The following is a 26,106-nucleotide window of genomic DNA, read 5'->3' as shown; positions in this document are numbered from 1 at the left end:
AACATCACTACTTGAAACAGAAGCATTTGTTCTCAGTGTCAGGTTTTGGCACCACAACAGGAGATGAGAGACTCAATATCAAATAGTGACGACGAAGGCAAACTAGTCAGAAACCCTAGCTTAGCATGCAGAGTATTACACTGGTGACAAGTCAAGGATTTTGTTCTCAGATCTGTTTGTGAGAAGCAGTTTTGTGCATTCAGCAAAGGAATCAGAAGGGAGTAGCAATTACAGAGAGCTGCCACAGCTGAGCTTTTTACACCATCACACCAGTGCAGCCCATTTCCCAGCAGGATGCTCCTATTGGGAAAACCTGGTATCTGCTCAACATTACTGTTCATCCCACGGCAGTTCAAGCAGTAGGATGTTTCTGAGCAAAACTGTAATGATTCAACAGAGAAATGTTCCACCCAGAGAGGGACAAGACGTTACCTCACCAGAGCCAGCAGCTTTAGTGGATTTATTGTATGTTATCCCACTGTGGTTATTTTTCCTCCCAGTTTTAATTTTGTAGCACATAGTGGTTCCTCGGTACAAGAACAATTTGCATAACCAAGCAGAGACTCATTTTGAAGCACACTTACAACAGCATCCAAATGCCGTGCTGTAAACAGGGCTGGGAATGGCACATCAGGTTTCAGTTTGCTATTAAATCTTAACACTTCCTGAGGGCTGTGTAGTCTTAACTGTATCTTGTGTCTTTGCCACAGCACTGCACAGTGTCATTTCAGTACAAATCAGATGAAAACCCACACGGATTTATCTAATCTGTTCCCCAATGAAAATTTTTGATTCCCATTTTCTCTGGAAACCTAGGAGAAGATAAGGTGCAATACAGAGTAGTGAAAGATTAGAAACACATTGCTGTGATTTTGTATTGGTATACAAAGTGAAACACCAAGGAAGAAGAGAGTGTAAAGTGCTTGCTGCTCTCCCAAAGACACCAAACGATGGTTTTTGGCAACTAACCCTTAAATTTCAGTTTGCTTCCTCACAGTCCCTCAAAATGCATTGCCTTTTTTTCCTTCTTCCTTCGTTATTCTTTAACTTCCCTATGGAGATAGGGTAGGGCACCACTGCATGCTTTATCTGTTTAAATGGTGTTTTAAAAAATCATTTTGGGAGTACACCCATATTTTTTCAATCTCACAGTGGAAATCAGGTTAATGATGCTGCTTTACTATGTCAGCCTGTAACTCAAAGTTCTGTATTTACAAGTACCAAACAAGAATTTGGTGAGGGTATTGCAGCATTCACTTAAAAACACTGTATGTGCCTAATTGGAGATAGAGCTTCTGGACTGCTTCAGCTTTTATGTAGCTCTTTGTTTATGTTTGCAGTCCACCCTATGGTCTGCATCCTTTTGTATATACACAGCTTCTGTGACAATCATCTATGAGATGTTTTCCTCGTGCTTCTTTCTCGGTTTTAATTATTCAGTGTCGGAATTAATAAACAGCTTAGAAAATGAAAATGTCACAGCTTAGTGCAGAATGCATCAATTAATAAAGTAGGATGCAGGACAATTTAAAGGTATATTCCCCAGTGGCAAGAGAGCTGATCCTCTTCCATCTGGAACACAAAGCAAAAATATCCCATTGACTGCAACAAGAGCCAGGGGGCTTAAAAGATTCTCATGACCTTACAAATTAAGACAACCTACTTTTCATGAACAGTGACAGAACTTGTAGTCTAAGCATCATTTAAGAGCTCTAAAGTGCACAGTATGCTTAAAGGGACCAAATTTACTTTAAAAAAGCAACTTGCAGATCTCATGAAAAATGTTATAACGGTTTGATCCAAATGTGTGCAATCAAAACCACAAAAACTTGCTAGTCTCTCCCGTTCACTCAACTTGTCCTATAGTGAAATACCTTGGGGAAGGAAACAGGCCACAGGCTGTAACTTTTAGATTTTTTTAATTCTTTGAAGTACTTGGTCTGGGCATAAGCAGAGAGGTTGATAGGTGCTTCAGAGATCAAAGGGTAGTTTGGGCTTAGCTTTATCACCTGGATTTGAAGAAATCGCTGAGATCTGATTGAAGAAAGATACACTTATTCACTGGCTTCTACCATAGATTCTGCCTATGTGCAAGAATGTAATAATAATGCTTACAGAAGCATCCATGGGGCTCTGAAAACACCTAACACAACCCAACAGATCCTGATACACCATTTGTAGAGGCAGAGAGAAACAAAAGAACGTAAAAATTGTGACATGGCTCCTCACAACCTCTCTAGTCTGGATGCAGCGGTGTCCCTGTTTCCTTCTTGCACTCCTAAAATTTCTTTTCACTGCAACTGCTTTCAGCCATCCATCAGAGAAGCAGGTTGGGGGAGATTTTCAAAAGAAGCATCCCAGTCTCAGCTTGGGGACATGGACCTGCTCAAGGCAGGCAAAGCCCAGACAGTGTGGATCCAAAACTACATTTTCTTCCCAGGGACATCTGAAGCAACACACAATAACTATGCATGTTAGAAAACCACTTTTTCTGAGGGATCAATGGCAAATTATGTATTAAATTCACATGAAGAACAACAGCTTGGCAAAACAGGTATTTCTTAACAACAGTAATCCTTACCAGCTGATTTCCTGTCAACTATGTCCAGTGTACTCCTGCTAGTAGAAACCAAGTTTCCTTCTTGAAACAGGCCAGGCATTTTAGGCCCAACTGAAAAAAAAATTTTTTTCTCATCTCAACTACTTACTATGTTTAACCCCTTGAGACATGTGTCTTCTACTCCCCTGTCATCCCCAAACAGGTCCTCACTTTCAGTTGCTCATAGGCAGGCCATCAAGTGCTGTAGGCTTTATACAAACACGCAGTAAGAAATGGATACCACCTCAAAAAGTTAAAGCAGGATGAGTTAAAAAGCAAGCGTGGGGCGAATCCAAAGTCATGTGGAAGAAACACAGAAGTAAAAAGCTTTGTCCCAGATCAGTGGACAGGTAAGTAAAAGAGAGAAGCACTGATGACCTCCTGATGCTCAGTTTAGTTCTCTGTTAGTAGAAACTCTTCGCTTTAAGCACTTCATCCTTCTACTATAAAAAACAAGCACCTGATGTGGCTGTGGAGAGAGAGAAGGCTGTATGTTCACTTTAGGAAATCTGGAATTTCAAACACAATGAAACTCTACAATTTAACTCCCCAGGGCATCTATGAAAACCTGTGCTCTCTGTGGCTGGGAAAGGGTTCTCAGAAAGACATACATTAGTTGTGTGCAAAAGCATTTTCTGAGACAACGAAACATATATCACATCTTAACTGAGAAAACACAGACTCACAGTTAAAGTGGAAATTATTTTAATCTGTCCTGTGGCTGACAAATTAAATACAGAAGTGTTAATCCTTGAAGGCATATAGACATTTGATTAGGCAAAGTGTATTGATTGGTAAAAATTAATTCCAGCATCAAAACCTGTATTGATTGCTGCCAATCTGCTTACCCAGTTTAACTAACATGGCCTAAGAGACTCATGTTTAGCGAGGGTGGCTCTGTGGAGGGGCAGTTCCCCTTTCCCTTTCTGCTCTTTCCTCCCCATTTAACAGGACTCCACGGTGGTAGCCTTCTTCCCCCACACACTGTGGCTGCCCACCCACTTTGCTTATGCTTAATTCCATTTCTATCTCCATTTTCCACCAGCAGGAGCTAAGACTGAACACTGGGATGGGTGTTAGATGCAGAAAAAGGTGAGTTGCTGCAGGTAGAGGTATGTGCGGCAGCTCACTGTGGTGACAGGCCATCCACTGCCCTTCACTGGGCCTTCAGTGCCAGCACAGGGCTTCAGGGACACTTGTGCCCTGTGCTGCTCCCTTCCCAAGGGTCTTGAATGAACAGTGCCATAAGCTTGTGTCATGCTCAGTCTGGCACAGTCAAGGACTTACTTAATCCTCATCCACTATTAAGAGACACCGCATTACAAGATGACAACTTGAACCTCTTCTCCTTCCTAGCAGTACTGTTTACGTATTTCAAATAATTTCCACAGATCTGTGTGTTTACATTTGTCTTATTTGAGCCTTACAGATAGAAAATCTACTATTGCCAGTTCCCCAGCTAAAAACTTCTCTCTGTTCTCAGCAGAGCTTGCAATGCCTCCCAGTCCAGTACTACCTTCAAATTCAATTGACTTTTGTATTCACAAACCAGACTTAATGGGAATTCCTGTGGGAACACAATGGATGCATCCCAATTAAAAGTATGACCATCTATCATTGATGCCACATCAGTGTGTCTGATATTATCTGGGCCCAAGAAAATTTGGTGTGGTAGGCAAGAGTAGGAGGCAATGGCAGAAGGTGTTCCTGCCTGTGGTAGGGAAGCTGGAACTAGCTGATCTTTAGGGTTCCTTCCAACACAAACCATTTTATGTTTCTGCAAACTATATCAATACAAGGTCAAAATTAATAATGTCATCCTCAAAAGTCACTTGTATATTCTGTAATTTTCTTTTATTGAACCACATGTACACTCCTGATGAGCCCATTACCTTCACGATAACTTATGATTTTTCTCTTAAGAGAGTTTAACTATTACTATACTCCAGTCAGGATTTAACAGTATCTAAAGACGTATGCCATAATTATTCTTCTAAATCATTGCAATATTGGCCTTCTCAAATGGAAGATAATTCCAAAATTCTCATCACTGCTAAACAAATTTGCAATGTTGTAGTAAAGGTGTAGGTAATTCCCTATTTCATAGATGCTGTCCCTCACACCTGCAGGGCATCTCTAACTTCCTCTTGCTCTCTCATGAGTGTAGCTGTTTATTTAGTGTTTCATTTATCAGCTATCCATGCACATTAGGTGATACCTTTGGGGGGGGGGGTGGTCCAGCATCAAATGCATAAATGAACAAGGAAGTGTGGGAGAGAGAAGTCAGCTACAATGAAAGGGTTGAAATGCAAAATATTTTGAAGTCTTACTGCATTCTTTTCTGGGCTACTCAGAATAAATGTGAATGACCTACATACTGTGCATACACACGAACTTATCAATTGGGTTAGAAAGGTTACATACACAGTGGCCCAGCTCCAAAGCAGCTCAAATAGAGCCCTCACAAAAAGAACCTCAGCCCTGCCTATTCATGTTAAAACAGAGCTATTTCTCTTTACAGTTTTCTGTTTCATAGTTCACTATTCTCACCTCTCTTGGTATTCACTTCAGTGATGGACTCAGTGCTTGTCATTCAAGTAAGGAAGGATCTCTGCAGATATGAAATGCAATGCAAATACAAAGCTTCACAACTTTTTTTTTTGACCAGCATTTTCATTTTAATTTGTCAGCTCAGTTAATGAGTGGTTTAACTCCAAAATTATAGCAACCCTGAAAAGAGTCTATAAAGTTTTATTCTGTCCATTAAGATTAAACTCGTATTTTTTCTACTGGCCTTCAGTGTTGCACCAAAATAAAACAGATCTGGTGTTGCCACTACAGTTACCACAAACACATAAAAAATCATGCAAAGACTAAGCACTGAGCAACATAAATCAGGATGCATAATTACACAGCAGCTGCTCACTGGCAGGAAGGAACCCTGCAAGCAAAATTTGGCCTAGTGATTTGGAAAAGGATTCAAACAAATGCCTACACTTCTCAAATGGCTAAGACTTAGTTTAATGTTAGCGACGTCCAAATCATTGTAACTCTTTACAACTTATTTTGTCTAGGATGTGCAGTCATAAAAAATACTGCTCAAGTGTCAACTCTCTTTTATTTCAAGCCACTTTTGTTGTTACCTCCACTCTTGGGATCAGAAACAAAAGGTGTGTAGATCCCCAGAAGATGCTCTGGGAATGCAGACACTTTTTGTATACACATGCATCCAGTGTACAGGGGTGTCAACGGGTTTTGGCACTGCCCAAAAAATTCCCAAATCGCTTTTCTGAATTTAAGTGACTGCTTCCCCCTTGAATGCCAAACATGCTCCTCCACCTCTTCTCCTAGTATCTAGCACTGGGTTCTGAGGCATAGTACTGCAAGAGGCCAGAAGCCTGAAAAGAAGCAAAAATTAGCACCTAGCTTTAAATAAGGCTTTTTAGCCCTTTATAGGATTTAGCCCTTGCTTTCCTAAAGCTCACTCATCAAAAGTAGTTTTTGAAAATGGGATGTGGGTGTTTGAAAATCTTAAGACATTACTAAGGTCAGGGAGACTGCTGCTCTAAGGGAGCTGAAAGCTTTACAGGGAAACCACAGGAGCACAGGGGAAAAAGGCTTTCAATACACAGCCCTGTTTACAGTTACCAGCATGAGCATCCTTTTGGGGAGAAAAAGTGATTTCCTTTGCAAGAGGTGTCTCAAACAGCCCACCGCCTGCTCCAGCACTGACCCTCCCATGGGGAAGAGGGGACCTGCAGGATGTTTCCATCTGGCTCACAACCATCTCCTGCACCAAACAATACAGAGGGCTCTGCTTCGATGGGCAGCTGGACTAGGTGACCTTCTGCACTCCCTCCCAGCCAACACTACATCCTGGATCCTAAAAGGAGCTGGAAATAAGCCTGTTGATTTACATTTCTATATATAGGTATGTTCAACACATGCACCAATGGCCTGCCATCCCACTGAGCGGGGAGGATGGGGGAAGGGAGTGCTGATCTCAGTATCAGAACCTGGGATCCATCAGATCCCAGGATGCAGACACATGGGTAAGCAGGGTAGCACACTGTTCCAGATAATGACAACAATCTTTTCAATGTATTAAAAACTCAGCCAGAAAGGTGATAAAGGAAATTTTGGGGCGAAAGGAAAGATCAAAATAATAATAGTTTCAAAGCACTGTACTTATTTTAGACGTTCTTACAGCATGTTTCCATAGGAACTGGAACGCAAAGGAGCACACTGCAGCAGCGTTCACAAATGTTGTGTGGTTTAGCGGCTTGTAAAGCATCAGTTAAGGGCACCATGACCACTCTGAGAGTGCCAGGCACCTGCTGCCTTTGCTGCACAACAGGATCTTAGTTATGATGTTTTGCAAAACCTAGGAAAATAACATTTTTTCCTGTCATCCTGCAGGCATGGCTGCTTACACATCCGTGTGTAGCCACTCCCCACCCAGACCCACTTCATGTGGGGCATGAAGACAGCAGCGTTTAACCCAGGTTGCTTGGCTGCTGTGGAGGTGGTGTGTCCTAAGGAGTAGCATGTGGGCCTGGTTTTTGTATCCATCTTTAGTACCCACCTGCTGAGTGACCTTGTGCAACTCACGTCAGGTAAGGTCTGCTCCATCTGTCAGCTGCCGAAATGCATCTCACCCAGCTCAGCACGTGAGCAATTCTCTGGCCAACAGGAGAGCATCTATCCTGCCTGAGACACCCACACCATGGACAGGTCTCTTGTTCCCAAAGCATGCACCTAGTCACTTCCATACACTTAGCCCTTTTCCCACATGCCAACGGGCCAGGTGACAATTGATTCTTTTCTCCATTCAAAATTGGCTGCTACAAAGTGAGGTCTGTGCTGCAGCTCACCAAAACAGCATTTAACTGCATGAAGTGGTGTTGCATGTCTTGGAGCAAGGCATGGGCATGGGGGTGCTTTTGGTAACCTTGCTAGTGGGACAGCACTGGAGGATGTTTATGATGTGGAGAGCCAGACCTGGTGTAGTGTCACCCTTAACTCATCCTGTGTCAGCCTCCTCCATAAGCTGTCCTCAAAACTGAAATGGGCTCTTTGTCAGAGGGAAATAATCGGTTGTCTCCAAAAGACAGCACTGAAAGCAAAGAAATCCAGCCTACCAGATCCAGGCAACAAGGACCTGGGACTAAACTGGAGAATTAAGCTATTTAACTGTGTTACTCAAAGAGAACAAGGCTGCTCCAGAGTGGGATGAACTGTGCACCTCAGCCTGTGGTGGTGAGCCTAAATGACCAGTTTAACTTTAGATGGTAAAAATGAGACAAAATTACTCCCACCTCCTGTGCTGTCATTCCTCAGTGCACACAACGGTGCAGTGGCAGCAATCCCATTTATAAAGGACTTTCTTACCAGCTCATGACAAGGGCTGTGCAAGCATTGGTTACCTGTACTTCTGGATTGAGAAATAAACAGAACTTTGTTACTTATGGATTTGAAAACCCCCTAATATTAATATTTACTGAGACCTGCCTGACTCATACAAGTTAAGGTGGATAATTTTTAACAATCAGGATAAAACACATTCTTCCTTGGACTTGCCAGGTTTAACTTCACACGCCAGTAAGAAACTAAGCCAAAATGCTGGCCAAAGGCCTGCGTCCAGAAGTATCATCCAGACCACAGCCAGCAGAATCACAGAGAATCACAGAAGTTGGAAGGGACCCACAAGGATCACTGAATCCAACTCTTAGCCCTTCACAGGACACCTCAGCCCAAATGCTCCATCACTTGTAACCACTTACAAATATATTTATGCTGTTGTGGAAATGCAAAAAAACTATTCTTTTTTTTTAAGTTGCATTTTGTAAATGAATTCAGTTGTTGCCTACAGCACCGAGGTATTTTATAAACGCTGTAACAAAAACGTATCAATTTAGATATTTAGATACTCCACATACTGCAACATTTCTTTCTCAGCAAAACAACTCCCACTGTAAATACTGCCATAAAAATTCATATTTAATTACATATTTAACAAAGAAATATAGATGTAGGATGTCTGAACCCAGCTCTCATTTCAAATGTTACAATGACAGCTTCAGTCAGTGTAAGGATAGAAGTATCTGGGAAGCTGTGACAGCCTCACACTGAAATTCTGTTTAAAACCTGATTATTTAAAAGAAGACAATTCTGATTATTCAATCTCTTTTCACACCTCTCCAACAAAGCAGCTTTGGGAAGGTGCATTAAAACTGTATTCCACTATGTCTACACCTTGTATTTTAAGGATCAGAAGCAGTATGTTACAAATACACATATTATCTATGCTTTTGTGTCTCTGAAGTCATACACTGAGGTGGCAGAAGACATACTTTAATGTCAATTTTCAAATCTGAGTGAAATTTAATGACTTAAGCCAGTGCTGTAACAAAGACACTAAAGCAGGATGTAAATTTTGCTCACCTGCATGTACTTGCACAACTCCAGATGCAAACACTGACTTTCCCAGTGGGGAGTAAAGTCACAAGCCACAGTGAGATGTACTAAACACCAGTCTACTTCACAGCCCAAACTAAACAAAACAACACATATCAGCATTTAGTATATAGATAATGTAGAGGTATTAGAATTTCTGGTTTTACTGCTGTTTTTACCTTGGATAACTCAGTCTCTAATAAAGAAGAATACAGTGTTCTGCACTGGACAAGCCAGCTGCTGTGAACTCACCCAAGCATTCAGCTTTCTGTTCTGGGTTCCCTTGTGGGCAAGTCAGATCCAGATCTTCTCTCTCGCATCCGAACTTGGTCTGTTTTTACCCAAGACCACATCTCACTCCAAGAAACCATTGCTTTTATAAAGAGCACCAATGCCCAGAGTGAGCCCAGCAAGGGCCAGGCTGCAGGACTTCTCTAGGGGCTAAGAACAAGTAGGAATCTGCCAACCTGGCCACCCACTCCTGAAAGCATTTCTCCAGCTTAGCTTTCCCACCACAAATTCTTGATGCAGAGAAACAATTGAAAATAAAAAGCAATCCAGTCATTTATCCTCCGGGCTGGAGAGAAAGAAGGAGACTGCCACAGCAGCGCCTGTTTTGAATGCTTGGCAGGTACACAAACACAAGGGGGATGATGCTATAGATAAGCATAGACAGAAATAGCTAGAAGGATGAGCTGGCTCAGGGTAGCAGTGGTGAAAGGCAGCAATCTCCCTTCTCCTGTGATTGCACCAAAACTAGCAGCTGACCCGCAGACTCACCGAGTGTTGGCAGGAGAGGGTCCCCCCAAGCTCTGAGCATCACACTGGAAATATCCTCCTCGCACAGATCCCCTTCCCCATCTTGGATACGTTTGAAGGCTGCATCTTCTCAGCCTGCTTCTGACTCAGAGCATAAAACCTGCTTGCTGCCTGTCAGGGGTTTTGGTGCTGTTCCCAGAATCCTACCAGGAAGCTGCAGCTCACAGATCCCCCTGCACCAGCAGGAAAATCCGGTAACTGTGGCTCATAAAATAGTGCCAAAGCACCAAACTGAAGTATCTGGGCAGGCACCTCATCTCTCCCCCATGAGCAGCCTCACACAGCTCTCCCTATCGCTTGTACCAGCCCACAAAGAGACAAGCACAGAGACGTCACCTGGCACTTATGCAACTCAGCTGCAAAAACACAAAACAGTTAAAATCAAGAGTTTCACCTACCTGTCACCATTTAATAACCCTTTGTTTCCCACTCCCTTTCTGTATGGCAATGAACTCTGATTTTCTTCTAAAATTGGAAGAGTCTCACCTGAATGTGCCTGCACTGGGGAAGAAGGATTTAAAATCCTGCTTTTTAAAGCTGCTTGAGGAGGAAAAGATTCATCAGTGCTTCCTTTACTCTGTGCAGTATCAATATCCAGGAACCCAGATCTTTGGCTGTTGGTATGATGGGACAACCTGAGAAATTTCATGGCTTGATATGGGTTGAGATGGGCAAGGACACTGGGCTCAGCTAGAGGTGGCAGTCTGGGAAGAGAGACAATCCTACTCAATCTGAGAAAAAAGAGAAGGAGGGAAGTAAAGAAAGGGTAGAGTCACAAGCATCACTGCTGTGGTTTAACTGGTGGGGAGCAAGGATGGTGAGGGCAGGACCAGGCGTGTATCAGAGCAGAGACAACTACAGAAGACTAGGACTGGGTCACAGACATGTGAAACTGTGCAATACAACAGAATGCATGAGTGGGGCAGGCAGGCAGGAATGTGAGAGAACACAACAGAAGGAGGGAACAGGCATGGGAACAAAGTGATGTCATGAGAAATGGAAGAAGAATGATCTGAGACACAAAACTCAGTGCTTAGGAAAAAAACCCAAGGAAAAATAAAACTCAAACTAACACCAACCTCATTTTAAATCATTTTATTAACCTGTTGAGCCTGAAGACATCAATTCTGACACATGTTCCAATTCCCTTGTTTACTCCCTTGTAACCACTGCAGAGCTGCACCCGGGGGTACATTACTTCACCCACTGAACCATGCTCCTGTGTCCAGCATGAGGTGAGGGACAATCCTGAGAGCAAAGGGACTCAGGACCACTAGCACAGCATTGGTGGCAGGGCAGACAGGAGCCACACCACCACAGAGCTCTTCACCTCCCATGGCACCACTACACCGACCCAGTGGAGGGGCTCATACAGATGTGGGACCAAACACTGCTATTCTGGGAGAGCTGCTGTCATGCTCACCAGCTGCCAGCACTGCCAGCTCAGGTTGCTTGAAGAAATCTCATAGGCTATAGCCATCCATTAAATTAGTCATTCCCAAGTAGTTTCCCAAGGACAAGGTCACCTTCCAAGATAGGACTGAAACGGGTGACTGCATGCACACTGCCTGATGGGGGCATGTCCTGACCCTCTTAACTCCTGAAAATACACCTAGGAACCCACTGGTTCAGAAAGCTGCCTGGCAGGGGTCAAGTTCAGGCCAGGAACTGCTCCAGCAGCTAGGCTCTCCTTGGGGCCTGGCAGTGCTCCTTGCTAATAGAGACAAACCTGCAGCTTAACATAATACTACAGCTGGTCAGAGAAAACCTATTATTTTTTCATCCCCCTTCGTTTGCCATGACTACTCCAGGAAATCAGAAAAAAAATAGCACGTTTTTCATAGTAGAGAAACTCAAGAACCTCAAATAAATGGCTTTTGAGATAGGGCTGATAAAGAAAAACCTTAGGTTCAGAAAGATTAAACCTAAAAGGGACAGCAGAGATACAAAGGGAAACTTAAATTTGATGGGAAAAAAAAGAAACAGCAAAGGATAGCTTTAAACAACTTGTGCCCAGAATCTTCAGGCACATTTATTTGCTGTTTTCCATGAAGGAAACCCATTATTGTTATAAAAATTACTGCACATTTTTCTGATTATGTTGTTTTGTTAGATAAGAACCAATGTTGTGTGACAGTGCTTCAGTAGTAGCACTAGACCACTCACTGTAGATTAAATTACAGATTTTCAAACTCATTAAACAAATACATGGACCATTAAAATAAAAAGTGTGTTTGAAAAATTTGTGGGGTGTAAACTGTTCCTTTTTAAAACATTCCTACCAGCTAGGGTTACCTCTTTTCAAATTAATGGAGAAGTAAGTTTGAAAAGCAAGTAACTGCAACCTAAAGAAACTAAGCAGGAAATTTTTGGCAGTTGATTGGGGTAAGTACTTTGCATCAAGCAGCTGATGACTGCAGACCTGCTTTGTGTTTTTTGCACTATTTTCACAATAAGGTGAACAGTTACCACATTTTCTTTGTCAAAGGGGAGAATACAGTTGGAGTATTTACAGTTTGATGTTTACCATTCAAATGATGGGTAAGAAAACAAGAACAGGAACAGATGGGCTTCTTTTAACTGAATTTAAGTTATTTAGAGCTATTTCTGGTTAAAAAAAAAAACAACACACACCAGAAAACAAACACAATATGCCTTCCTGCTTCGTAATACTCATCTCAGATTTAACATCTACATTTGCTGAAATAAAAGTGAGCTGGACTCCAGTTTTTAAAGTATATGATTAATACAATTTAGTGCCCCATTTTTAACTTGCAAAGCTGTTGAAGGAACTGTTTTATTTGCCAAGAGTCCTTAAATATTTCTTTATCCTTTCACTGGGATTTGCTTGCTGACTACTTTCACAGCTAAATACCTGCCTTGTATGTTTGATCTTCCTCACCAGCACCCCAAGTGAAAAAGCTGTCTTAACCTCTTTATTCCACCAGGAATAAACACTTTTGAAAACTAACTGGGAATCTCCTTATAGGCAACAATATACATACAGCTTATTTTCCCAGTATAGTTTTAGGAGGACACTCTTCCACCTGAATTAACATTATATAAGGTCTTGCGAAAGACCAGAGAGTCAGTTTGCCTCTAGGAAATAAACCAGTGATAGATACCACCACTCCTGGCTCAGTCAAGCCAGTAACAGCCAAAAAAACCCATACAAACCCTGTCATAACCAAAAAGGGATATCCCCAAAAATCAGATACAAAAACACCATGAACCCAAGCAGCTCCCAAGAGCACATACAACAGCAGTAGAAAAAAAAAAACTAAAGTATCTTCTTTCTCTACAAAGAACTTGTATGTCATGATGATATGGTTGTGGCTGGGATAGAGTTAATTTTCTTCATAGTAGCTACTACTGGACTCTGTTTTGGATTTGTGCTGGAAAACATAAAGTGTTGGTAATTGAGGGATGTTTTGGTTACTGCTGAGCAGCGCTTACACAGGGTCAAGGCCTTTTCCACCTCTCACCCCACCCTGCCAGTGATGGACTGGGGATGCACATGGAGTTGGGAGGGGACAGAGCTGGGACAGCTGACCCCAGCTGACCAAAGGGATATCCCAAACCATGTGGTGTCATGCTCAGCATATAAAGCAGGGGGAAGAAGGAGGAAGAAAGGGGGAATGATGGGAGTGATGGGGGTCGCCTCCCAAAGTCACCAAGCGTGATGGGGTCCTGCTCTCCTGGGGATGGCTGAACACCTGCCTGCTCATGGGAAGTGGTGACTTAATTCCTTGTTTTTCTTTGTTTGCATCATATGCTCTTGCTTTCCCTATCAAACTGTTTTTATCTCAAGCCACCAGTTTTCTCAATTTTACTCTTTAAATTCTCTCCCCTCTCATGCTGGTGGGGAATGCATGAGGGGCTGACTTGGGGCTAAACCATGACAAAAAAATACAAAATATTTCTACAGTTCATATGCACGACCTGTCATCTTTTTAACTTCCTGGCCAGTTTCAAGCAACTGTGATGGAAGTGTTGAATTCCCACAAGCTCTGTGAAAGTTGGTGATCAGGGAGTAGAGCTCAGGAAAGCCTAGAAAGTAGCTTTAACTTCATGTTCATGTGACAACAGAAGGTCTTCATGGGAAAATTTTTCCTTAATGATGAGAAAGCTGCAACTGGAATAAGTATTTCATGATACACCAAGGAATTAATCTCTTCGTCACAGTTTCTCTCCCATGGTGACTGTCTATTGTCTAATGAGGTGCTACTGCGACTGATGTTTCCATGGCAATCCCAGCATCACTAAGGACTCTCCCCTGTGTGGCTTCTCTGTACAAAAGGGCTTGGTACAACTCAGTCAAAAAGTGAACTGACCACGAGGGACAAATCCAAATAGAAACCAAGCTCAGTAGTTCTGCTAGTTTTGTGACCACTAGCATAATTCTGTGGTCTTGAAACCCAAGAAATTGTCATTTTTTAAAACTGTACTGATTTTTGGAGTACAGTGTTTCATGGACATGTTAATTGATAAATGCAGCAGTTCTTTATGTGAAAAGCATTTACTCTTTTTCCTGAATCAACATTTGATTTTAAAGACTGTCCCATTGCTTTCATGGTAGAATGTAAGGTGATTGGAGCTCCCAGTGCTCATAAGAAAACTCTCTGAAATCGATTGAACACAGTGGAAGTGTACCAGATAGTTGAGAAACAGCTTCTTCCTACCCTTATTTTTGCTGATACTCTTATTTGAACATGATAAGATGTGCTGTATACAAGAAAAACTCTATAAATACTCCTAACACTACATGAGAACCCATATTTACATGCATGAGACTTGTTCTGGCTCCCATTTTAGTGGCCAATAATTCAAACATGAGGCAAGTATGGAAACAGGAACATGGGGGTGTCCATCAACCTGGCAAAAGATCATAAATCACACCAGTCACAGATCCCTGGTAAGAACCAAAACTACAAAACACTGAATAAGAGGTTCTAATCACTTATGTCCTTTTCTCTAGCTACCTTCCTCTGCCAATTCCGTGGATGCTAAAAACCAAAGTGTCCTTCAACAAAAACAAACTTCAATTCTATTGCTCTTGAAGTTTAAATTATTCCCAGTACCACAAACAGACTTTCTCCTGAAGGATTGGTTTTACCATTCTAATACTAATAATATGATGTACATACATGGTTACTTTTCAAGCTACTTTTACTGAGGGGACTATCCTAGTACCTGGACTCAATCTCCAGTTATGCTTGATATCAATTAAATATTTCCAGATGCCTGAACAGAGTCTAAAAGAGTACCCGCGCAATTAATGATTGCCACAGATTCTCATCAGAGCATGTGAAAATGGGTCAGCAACATTTTAGAGAGTGCACATGTAAAAAATGATGTCTCAGGATGCCCTCCAGCTCTCCTCTTCTAAGTCTACAACGTACACCATTGAGATAAAGTCTGTGTTGAGCAGTATCTGTTTCTAACGTACTGCAGACCATTTCCCCACCTTCTTTGAAAGCTTTTGTTGGGTTCCTGAAGTTTACTACTTCATCATCCCTCCAAGCTTTGTTTCTGTCCACCCACCCCTTAGACTTCTTTCAGTCTTCTCACTTAATCATCCTCTTCAGTATGTTTTGTCTAACCTCAGTTTCCTGCCTTCTCTTCTGTATTTCCACTTAACTTTAAATCACACTTGCTGTCATACTGTACTGATTGTTTCCCTAAATTATGTATGAAAACAAGTGGAAAGTACCATCCTAAGACACCACTGAAGCTGACAAGAATTCTCTTGAATTCATTTAGCTATGAGAGACCTTCGACTTTGCTACGAGATTTCATTTTATTCACTACATCTACTGCTCAAAGACACTCTGAACACTAACAGTTAACCACTGCAAGTGACTCAGTTCTATGTTTTTCCGCCTTAGTGTGGCGGATATTTTTTATGTTGTTCCTACACAATTCCCAGCAGCCAGGGCCAGAGCCTGTGTAATAATTTGCGTCACTGAGAGCACTCTCCTTCAATCTGCAGTGCCCAGCCACGCCAGCAGCTAGTCTGCTAAATGATCAGTTAGTAGCAAGAATAAAGAGTTTAAGCTGTGTAAATAAGAAGCATTCATATAGCTGGGAAGAGAGGCATTAGTTATTGTGCTAACAGAATATCCTGACTACAGGAAGGACTACAGCACAGACAGATCAAGGATCCACTTATCACTGATATCAAGTAAGAGGATTATATATTGCATTAACAAGAGATGTTTTCGTATTCCCTGCTCTCCATATCCCAGGCAATTTTCTCTGGCCTCTCAGAAGAGAGCACTCAAAGTGACTGCTTAGAGTATAAAAGTTAATAAGCAGCGGGGATGGCTGAGATTCACTAGATCAGTGGGAAGCCAACTTCTCAGCAGAAAAATAAAGATTTCTCTGCTCCCTAAAGATATTTCAGAGAGCACATATTCTTTTATTACACCAACAACATGAGGTGACATAGACTCTTCCACCTTACTTTGATGAACTGCCCACACTTACTTGATCGCACAAGAAAGACAGGCTGTTCCCTTGTGGAGTGCGGAGTGAGATAAAGGAAATGGTGCCCACAAGACGGCTTGTAGACTAATCAGCACAGCCCAACTTTACGGCAAATGGAGACCAACCATGTTGTCTAGTGAGGAGTGGCTATTTACAGTTTTGGGCAATTCAAGGCAAAGAAGAACCTCTGCATTACTTTATGTCATGGGGGTATAGCCACTCTCCTGGAAAAAGTGATGTGTCAACTCAGAAGGGTGACTCATGCACTTGAGGAGGTGCTCAGTGATGCCTCCTCCTAGTAATGCCCTCAAGTCATGTGTAAACAACCATTCTGCAAAGGGAAGCTCCAGCTCTGACAGATCTCCACACCTAATAAATCAGATTCCAGCGGTATCAGTTCCGCTATGTGCTGTGGAACTTTCCTCAGGATATTGTCCTACCAAGGGTTTGCAGGTGCATTTTTTCAGAATTAGTGCTATTAATTCTTTCTTTGGATCAAGCGGTGATGCCAGTTTTTGTAATTCCAGCAGGTAAGAAACCTCTACTCCAAGAACATGACATAAGCCAGCTGGATTTTTACAGTAGCAGAATCCTTTACTTCTAGAAATTTAGAAGCTAGAAATTTAATGTAAAATCCAAACTCGTTTAAGTAACATTTAAAAAAATGAAATAAAATTCAGTATATTATGAGATACAGCCTGGAGGTTTTCATAAAAAAAAGTGAGTCTTGAGGACACAGACTGTGTTCTTAATACAATAAACCAATGAAGACCCAATGGGCTCAATCAATGGAAATTTTAATGGAACTTGTAAGCATGTGAAAACTGTATTCCCAGTCAAGTCACACTACCTTTTGAAGGCAGTAAGAAAATGCAGATTAAAAAAAAAAAAAAAAAAAAAAAGGAAAAAAATCATAGAATGTTAAGGGGTTGGAATAGACCTTAAAGATCACCTAGGCCAAACATCCGCCACCATGGGCGGGGACATCTCCTACAGGTAGGACACAAAATGCCTCTGAAACAGTGCCTGCAAGACCCAAGAAGAATTTCTGTTCTCACTGATGAGGACAGGATGACCTGATGGAGATATGACACCCAAGACAACACCTTTCAGATGATTTAGAAGAGAAGGATAGTTGTTGGATTCCCAAAAACCTACTCTAAACATGAAAGCTGAGCAAGAGCCATCAGACCCTGGCAGAACCAGATCCGTGGTCTGAGTCATCCAAAAGGCTAGTGAAGCCAACAAGACTCTTGACAAGCCTCACTTCTCAGAGGAGTATCATTGTGCATGATTATTTTGTGATTTAAAGCCCCTCTTCAGCCAGTGCATATTAAAACAGACAATTTTGAAGCATCAAATAGAAGACCTTGCCCCAGCAAATTGGGTGTCCATAACTGGCCATTCATTTAAGAGACTTGATGGTTCTTGTGGGTCCCTTCCAACTCAAAAGATGCTCTGAGCATGAACACTGTATAACTCAGGTGTTACTCTGTGGTAGAGGTGCCAGAGCTGACTCAGTGCTAAGCCAGATGAGATATTCAAGCCACAAGTAGTTTTCCTGCTTATTCTTGAGCAATATTCTGTCACAACAGAATATACTTAACCATGAAAGTCCAAAATGCTGAAGTGAATCCATGGAGTTCACTTTATAAATTGTCCATCTTTGAGAAGAGATTCTTCATTTCCAAGAAAGGCTCAAGTCAAAGGGCAGAAAACTGAAATCTTTAATGTTCTTGCTGGTGATTTTCTTCATAATTAGAAGAAAAAAAAACCCCAAACCCCCCACAAGATTAGAACTGACCCACCACTATTGACTAAGCACAAAATTCACTACACTACATTACAACAAAACTATTTTTACCAGCATCCCCATTCAGCTTCACCAGTTCCCAGTGTGTGGAGATAAAATCAGTGAAATGTAACAAACATAACAATGCTGTTAGAGGCACTGACAAGTGGTTCATGAGTGAGGCATCAAACCAGCCAAAGATCAGGTAAAGATGTGAAGGGCATTCAGGGCTGAGGATAAGAACTTTACTGTGTCACCTGTGGATGAGAGGCAACAAAGGGGGTCAGTGCAGAAGATGGTGCAGCAGGGAAGGTCAGCCAGGAGAGTGGCTGATGTACACAGCTGTGATGGCAAAAGCACTTGCCTAAGAAGTGGGGCATTGAATATCTAAGGGGTGTTACAGGAAAAGTGACAGGATCTCAAAATGATGTGTAGGTAACTCCCTGCTGTGAGAGTGGGCAGCAACTGTACTCTCTGCACAGAAAAATGTGCAGGGGAAAAAAAAGGAGAGTATCTCTTTTAGCTACATGCCTGAAATAACCATGAGCCATTCACAGAGAGAAAACAGAGATGCAATAAGGTGCAGAGCAGCATGGCAGGACATCAGGCAGATAAGTCTTGGAAAGAGCTGACCTAGCAGTGGTAACTGCAACTGTGAAAGGTGGTAAAACCAGGTCACTCCCATCCAGGAGCTAAAAGAAAATCCCCACTCAGGGATGGGTATGAGAGGATGAATCTATAAAGTAATGGCTGAGCAAAAACATCAGCATGTTTCCAAATAAAATGTTTTTCATGTGAAGTGCAGTGTCAACAGCAGGAACATAAATCCCAGAACATTTAATTTTTTCCAGAAAAAAAAGCTGAAAAAGTTGAGGAAGAAGATGTGTTAGGTGTGGCAAAGTTTGAAGAGACCCATCAACAGTGGTAACAAGTGCAGCAGAGTAACTTTTCTGAGAGCTGTTTCCTTCTTCATTTCTTTATCAATAGGTAAGCATTCCCTCTTATCTCTATCCAGAGTTGCATGGCTATGATACCACCTCACTTAATTGCAGGCCGGTGGAGCAGTAACAAAATTTTCTCCTAACTGAACCAAAACATTCTTTTCAGAGCATCTTGGTATGAATCTATACATGGGCCATCATCATTTGTGCTGTGTTCTCCTCTAGTTAGGAGATGAGTCTTTTGGCAACATGGTATTTCCTAACCCTCACCCTACTCTTCTTGCCTTTTGCCCAGGTGAAGGAAGGTGGGAAATCAAAAAACCAACAGAACCAGAAGATTTTTACTGATGGTAAAAGTCACTGAGATGAGTAGAGGAGTCAAGCCAGGGATTTATAGCATGGATTAATTGAGGGAGACCAGAAGAGAGACTTAGGAAAGAAAAATCTGGCTGCTGACCTTGGGGATGTGGAAGGTGGTGACAGTCAACAGCTACTTTCTCTCATTGTCACAGGAAGTTTAATCTCAAGCATTTATATGATACAGGGTGCAAATAACAATTTCTTCCCATTTGGGACCAGGTTTGGTATTGGAAGAGCTCAAGCTCCTTCATCTACTCCTCTAAACTTTCTTCTACCTCTTCACCATCACTTGCAGTATAAGCAAAGCAATCTTTTTCATATCCTTTAGAGTTTCATCTTCACTGAACGTTATCACTTGTCCCCAGAGTTCTAATTTATATCCTATTACAGTACTACACAGGAATAAAATTAGCAGATGCCAAGCCAATTGCCCAGGGAATTTTAGCGACGTAGTCTTTGAAATTTACTAAGAGTGGAACACATTCACGGCAAAAATAGAATGATGTGGGTTTCTCTAAAAACTGCGGCAGGTTCACAATTTTGTATGTTCTAGTCTAAGCTAGAAGTAGCATAAACCCCTAAATATGTGAAATATTTATATTACCTTTTGTGAGTGAAAACTGAGAAAAATACACAGTCCAAAGCCAGCTATATGCCTAAATTCAGGCCTCCTCTTTTCAGAAAATCCCTGAGAGCCAAATATCTAACAAATATGTTCTTCAGCAGAATTTAGGAGAAAGATTGTACTTTTTCCTTTGTTTCTAAACAAAGGCTTTTGGCATATTCTTGATCTTTTCTCATATTAAAAAGTGGAACAATTATTTACTTTTTTCTGCTTTTTATGGCCCCAGCATGCAAAGCATGCTTTTGACTCCATAGAAACAGCATTTTAATGTCAGTCAAATTAATAAAGCCCCAAAACTTACAGGAACCAATTTTAAATAGCATCAGGAGCCGACAGATGAAGAATGCTCCTACAAATCAGAAAATAGAGGACAGGCTCCAAGCTTCCTACATTTATTTGTGAATGGTTTATTATGTCAGCAAAGGCCTCCTCTTCCTTAAGAGTTAAACTCACTTGAGCCAAGAAGCAGCCTCAATCTCTCCTTTAGAGAGACCTTCATACGTGCTAACTGTTCATACCCTGAGTAATATTTGGGCAGACAAAAGGCTTACTATAAGTTTCTGGCAAGTTTTTCTTTTTCAAAAAGTCAAAACGAATATGAAGGATTGTATTCCAGTATTCAGCAGTGTAATAAGAACAAAGCATTATAGGAAAAAAAAAAATTAAACCCTTGCCTTACGAGAGGAAAAGTAAGATCATTGCTGATGTTTCTGGGAAACCTCCTAGCCACTGCTGTGATAGATCCCAACAGAGGAACACAGAAGAGATGACATCTGACAGGAATTATGTGAATTCTAGAAAAATATAAATGCCAGGCTACCATCCTATGTACTTCCAGCAGGAAAAATAACTGAGTCTACCTGTAAGAGTAAGTAAAATAAATAAGAGTAGAAGAAATTTTGCATTAAAAACCCTGCAATTAAAAATTAGTCACTCCTCCAAATCTTCATCATTGAAAATAAATTACAACACATTTATTTGCCAATTTTTAATTCAGACTTCAAGGAGAGTTGCACTGCTTTTCCTAGCTTTTTCCCCTCAAACTGTAGGTATTAGAAAACGATTATACACATATGTATAAATAACATGTATGTAAATTAGGCATTAAAAAAATCATGAAATATCAGGAGACCTGCAAGAAAAATTAGTAGCACTGTAATGAATATCATTATAATCTACTAGAAAAAAACCCCAAACAAATAGAAAGCAAGGAAGACTGCTTCAGTCTTGGTCCTTATAGGATGCACAAGCTATAACAAGCTCTCCATGAGCACAGACTAGATAACAATGTCCAGTTCAGAGAAGAACTGAATCCATAGGCCCAAAAAGTACACTCTAACAAGATCCCAAACCCACAGAGCAACACAGCTCCATGTGACTCTGTCTCCATCTTTCTCACTGATACAGAAACCCAGATGCTGGGCTAGCAAAGGACACTTTTGGATCCCAAAATCCTTGCACTGGATGAGGAAGGGTCACCCTCCATCCTACACCTCACGTCCAATGAAGCAGCCACAGGCACAGTATGCAGAGAACAGGGATGCATGCAGAGAAAACTCTGAGAAAGTCTGCAGAGTCCTACAGACTGCAATACTGAATTTTGAATGGCTGAAGTGCTACCAGAATTCAGACCAGCTAAATGTAGGGATGCTCACGTCTTCATGTTGGCAACTCACCGGTGGCAGCTACAGCTCCAAATGAGATACAGCACTGCCTCAAAAATGCACACCCTAGCACGTACCACACCATTGATTCATTCATTGATGTATTTCCAGATAGTGCTTTGAACTTGTATCTGCAAGATCAATAGTGCTGCCTTTTATAGCTCTGAACTCTCCAGCCTCACAGTTACTGCTTCAGCATATATAAAAGACTAGCAGGATATAAAAGGATCAGGTTCAGCTCGATGTGTTATGACATCAGAAAAATCAAACAGGCAGGTCTTTGGTCCAAACTGCTTCAAAGGTCAAGATGAAAACAGAGCAAGTTACCTGCCATAACATCTTCTGAGCAGTAGTAAGATTTTCTTAGCAGTCTTGATGCCAAACACAAACACAGCTGCAACAAAGTTGACACTATTACCTTTCTGGAGTGACCTGTTGATTTACTCATCAGCTGATTATTTTTCCTTATCTAACATTAAATTGGGATTTGCACTTACCAAAACATTTAAGCTTCAAAGGAGCAGAATATGGTTATGGTAGAGAATGCCTACTGCAGCCTACCTCTCTTGTTCTCTGGCTGCCACAGCAGCTTCACAAAGCAGTGGCTCCTACCTCTCCATCTGAGAAGCTTTAGGACTAGAGAAAAGGAGGTTTGTTTCTAGATAGAAAATTTGACATTCATTTGCAGCCAGCCTCTACCTTGCATTGAGGCTGTAAGTGGAATAATTCAAAAGTCAGTACCGCTGACCCTGTGTGCCCAAATACTCTGGTGAGCACCATATTTCACATATTTTTACTGGGAAAAAATGCACACAGAGCAGTAACTGTGTTGTACAGAGCACTGTGAGTCCCTGAGGAGACCCTGAGCTGAATCCTGGGTAGTGCAGAACAACTCTCCACATAGATGAGGGCACATGAAGGAGTAAATGCCTCACACCCACCTCTTGTTCAGCACTCTGGGCACAGCCTAAGGAACCTCCCCACATTTTCAGGAGGCAACATAATTGTGAGATTCCGTAAGTTTTTTTGGTTCATCTCAAAAGCCTTTGGGAGCCTATAGATGTGATGGTAAAGGAACAGAACTAGGATGAAACTTAGAGGGAAACAGAAACTTCTTCATTGCAGCTTGTATGGGACAAGAGCAGACTATAGGCAAGTCATGGAGGAATCAACATAAATGCCACCTTCTCTTTGCCACATTTGAGTCACAATTTCATTAAAACCACCAAGCTATTTTTGGAAGAATTCAGAAAAATTCTCCTCAAAAACTAAACTTGATGGGAATCTCAAATACATTTCTCTGTGGCTCAACATGTGATCATAAGAAACTCAGATCAATCACCTTCTGGATAAGCAAAATCAAAAATCAACAAAAATATGAGTGTTTCATTTTTATGGTAGCTGCCTTTGGACTGCTTTGGGGCTGCATATGGCCTCAAGTTGAGGACATCTTCCCAAATGTGTACTTTTGTCTGGTTGGCATCCAATCTCAGAAGACCTGAAGTATTGTGGATATTCTAGTATCTATACATGTGTGCAACAGACATTGTATGGATGGTATCCTGGAATACATGATTAGTTTTGGTGTATTTTGTCCCTCTTTGAGACTGTAAGTTATACAAGCAGCAGTTTCAATGATTCAGGCAGGCAGCTAGAAAGAACAGACCTCAATTGCTTTCTTTTTAAAATGTATACTTGAAAATTAAGAAGCATTTCAAGATTAGGCATCTGTCCAATTCTTTTTATCATTTAGTGTATTATGCTAATGAGGATGCTGTTACTTTAATTACATCATTTGAAGAAAAAATTGCATTCAGTCCCTTGATCTTCTTTAAAACCATTCCCATGCTTGATTCCCCTATAGGCTTTTAATCACGCTGCCTCAGTGTGAAACTCTGCATTTGAGCAAAACTCTTCTCAAAACTGGTTCACTGAGAAAGTTTAAATTGTTTTCTCTCATTGGAGCTATAGCCTCTACCACTTGGCAGCTTCAGGAGGAAGAGCTGTAAGATTCAAACTAGCACTAGCTAGAAAGAGGAGTAATGCTGAAACTCAATATTCTGTATAAGTAACACACTAAATGCCTGGACTTGTTAGACAGGGGTAGAGAGACAACTGAAGAGAGCTATAAAATAACACCTTTCCATGACATGTCATAGTAAAATTCAGTAAATCCTATTTTTAAAAAGCACATATCATCAGCTGTTAAACTCCACTATGCAAAATTACCCATATATGATGTTCACAGGCATTTGTTATTAGTCAAATGCTTCACCATGGCTTTTTTGTCTGTTTTAGCACACATACTACAGTAACTAAAGCAAAAGTATGATCCAGTTATGGTATACCCGTTTAGAGTTTAAGTGCAGTATTTGTTAACGTGTTGTGCTTTCATCCTACACTGAAAGATAGTTTCAACAAAATCCAGTCTAAGAACCCAACTGCACTAACATCTTGAAGCAAAGTATTTACAAACAAATATTCTGACACCTCATTTATCTGTTTTGCCATAAAATTGGCTTATACATGATTAATTATGAAAAATAAGCACAGCATGCTTTCATGCACTTTTACTTTGAAATCCAGGTCACACTGTGCTTCGAAATTCAGAAAAACAATATGAATAATATAATTAACATATCAGAAGATTCTCTGCAAGTAACTTTATTTAAGCAGGCTAAACCAGGAGATTATGAAGTTGTTGCTATTATGTCATTGCAGACAAATCATTTCTTAACCCTTGTTTATATACTTCCCTGTATTTGACTAATCCTTTGTACTGAAAGGATGCTTGGAGTAGGTATCCTCATACTAAGCAACACAATGCTGAATGAAAACAATGCTCTTGTCCCAAAACATCTACAAGCTGATTCCTGCTCTGTGGACTTGTCTCTAGCTGGGATGCTGCTCCTCAGAAACAAATCAGTAATGGTGTGGTTATAGTTGGGAAACCAGAAACTTGAAATATAGAATCATAGATTAATTCAGGTTGGAAAACACCCTTAAGATCATTAAGTCCAACCTTTAACCCAGCACTGCCAAGTCCACCACTCAACCAGGTCCTCCAAGTGCCACACCTGCACATCCTTTAAATATCTCCAGGAATGGTGACTCCACCACTTCCCTGAGCAGCCTGTTTCAGCACTTGACAACTCTTTCTGGTCAGCAGCTTTTCCTAATATCCAATCTAAACTTCCCCTGGTGCAACTTGAGGGGATTTCCTCTTGTCCTATTGCTTGTTACCTGGGAGAACTTGCACTTTGCTACACTCTCCCTTTCAGGCAGTTGTAGAGAAATACAAGGTTTCCCCTGAGCCTCCTTTTCTCCAGGCTAAGAAACCCCAGACCTCTTAGCTGCTCCTCACAGGACTTGTACTCAGCCCCTTCCCCAGCTCCATTGCCCTTCTCTGGACACACTCCAGCTCCTCAATGTCCTTCTTGTAGTGAGGGGCCCAGAACTGAACACAGGATTGGAGGTGCTTCCTCACCAGTGCTGCGTAAGGCTTTCATAACCCACCTGAATACATACAGTGAGTCATTCTACAGGTTCTCCACTCATGGCACTTAGTTGTCAAAATACCTTTGTGATGACATTTCAGTATTATACTGTGCTTTTCTTAAGCATTTGCATGTGATCACCTCATGTGAACTCTCCTCTATCTGTACAGCTCCTTACAGACCCTCCCCAAGTCTAGATGTGTGAGTCATTTCTGGCAACAGAGCAAAATCACATGATGACCAGCCACTTGCTTCATTTAGTGAGAATTTAACTTCTAGGTGCATGCCGTTTTCACTAAAAAATTTACCTGGTTATCTCAGTAAAACAGCCATTTCTCATGACTTTACTTTTAAGACTTTCACAAGCAAAGAGAAAAGAGAAGGTTTATCAGCTTTTGACCTCAGCTGCTTTCTAGAGCCAGCCTCAAAGCCAGCTGCAGCATCAACTCCAGCTCAGGAAGTTTGCCTTGTCAGCAGCCAAGCAGCAACCACTGGCTTGCAAAAGGCCACATGGATTGGGAGCTGCCAACTGGAGAGGTCTGATCAGCAAACAAGAGCCTCCCCGTGTCAAAACGAATGGCCAAAATACTTGTGATTGGTGTAGTGCAGAGCTAGAAATAGAAAGCAATGCTTTTGCCATAGTGCTGGTATTTGAATAGCTTCTCTTTTAAAAGGGCAAACAGTTCATTCCCCTGAAAGCTTGCTTACAACGGCAGTGGCCGAGCTCCATTTCAGTAAATATTAGAATTGCCTTTTTCAAAGAGGAAGCTCAATTCTTTTAAAGGTTAAGAAGGTAACAGATAAACATGATTTTAAAAAACCCACTAAAAGGCACTGTACTTATTTATGAGAAACGGGGTGGGA

General features: G+C 41.4%; 1 protein-coding gene across 4 annotated transcripts in view; it reads right to left on the bottom strand.

Annotated features, from left to right (window-relative positions):
- MTUS2 (microtubule associated scaffold protein 2) overlaps positions 1-26,106 on the bottom strand; it is a 269,268-nt gene that overhangs the window by 230,935 nt on the left and 12,227 nt on the right. The window contains exon 1 of one of the 4 annotated variants that reach the window (XM_048294984.1): positions 9,836-10,148. The exons of 2 other annotated variants lie outside the window; for them this stretch is intronic. The gene's annotated coding sequence lies outside the window, so the exon portion shown is untranslated. Of the gene's footprint in view, positions 1-9,307; positions 9,742-9,835; positions 10,149-26,106 lie in introns of those variants that run through there. One more of the 4 variants, XM_048294986.1, reaches the window with a different exon arrangement.

The sequence above is a fragment of the Corvus hawaiiensis genome, chromosome 2 (genome assembly GCF_020740725.1).
Source record: "Corvus hawaiiensis isolate bCorHaw1 chromosome 2, bCorHaw1.pri.cur, whole genome shotgun sequence".
Taxonomy (NCBI): domain Eukaryota; kingdom Metazoa; phylum Chordata; class Aves; order Passeriformes; family Corvidae; genus Corvus; species Corvus hawaiiensis.
The sequence above is the reverse complement of the archived record's forward strand: the minus strand, read 5'-3'. Positions and strand labels throughout refer to the sequence as shown.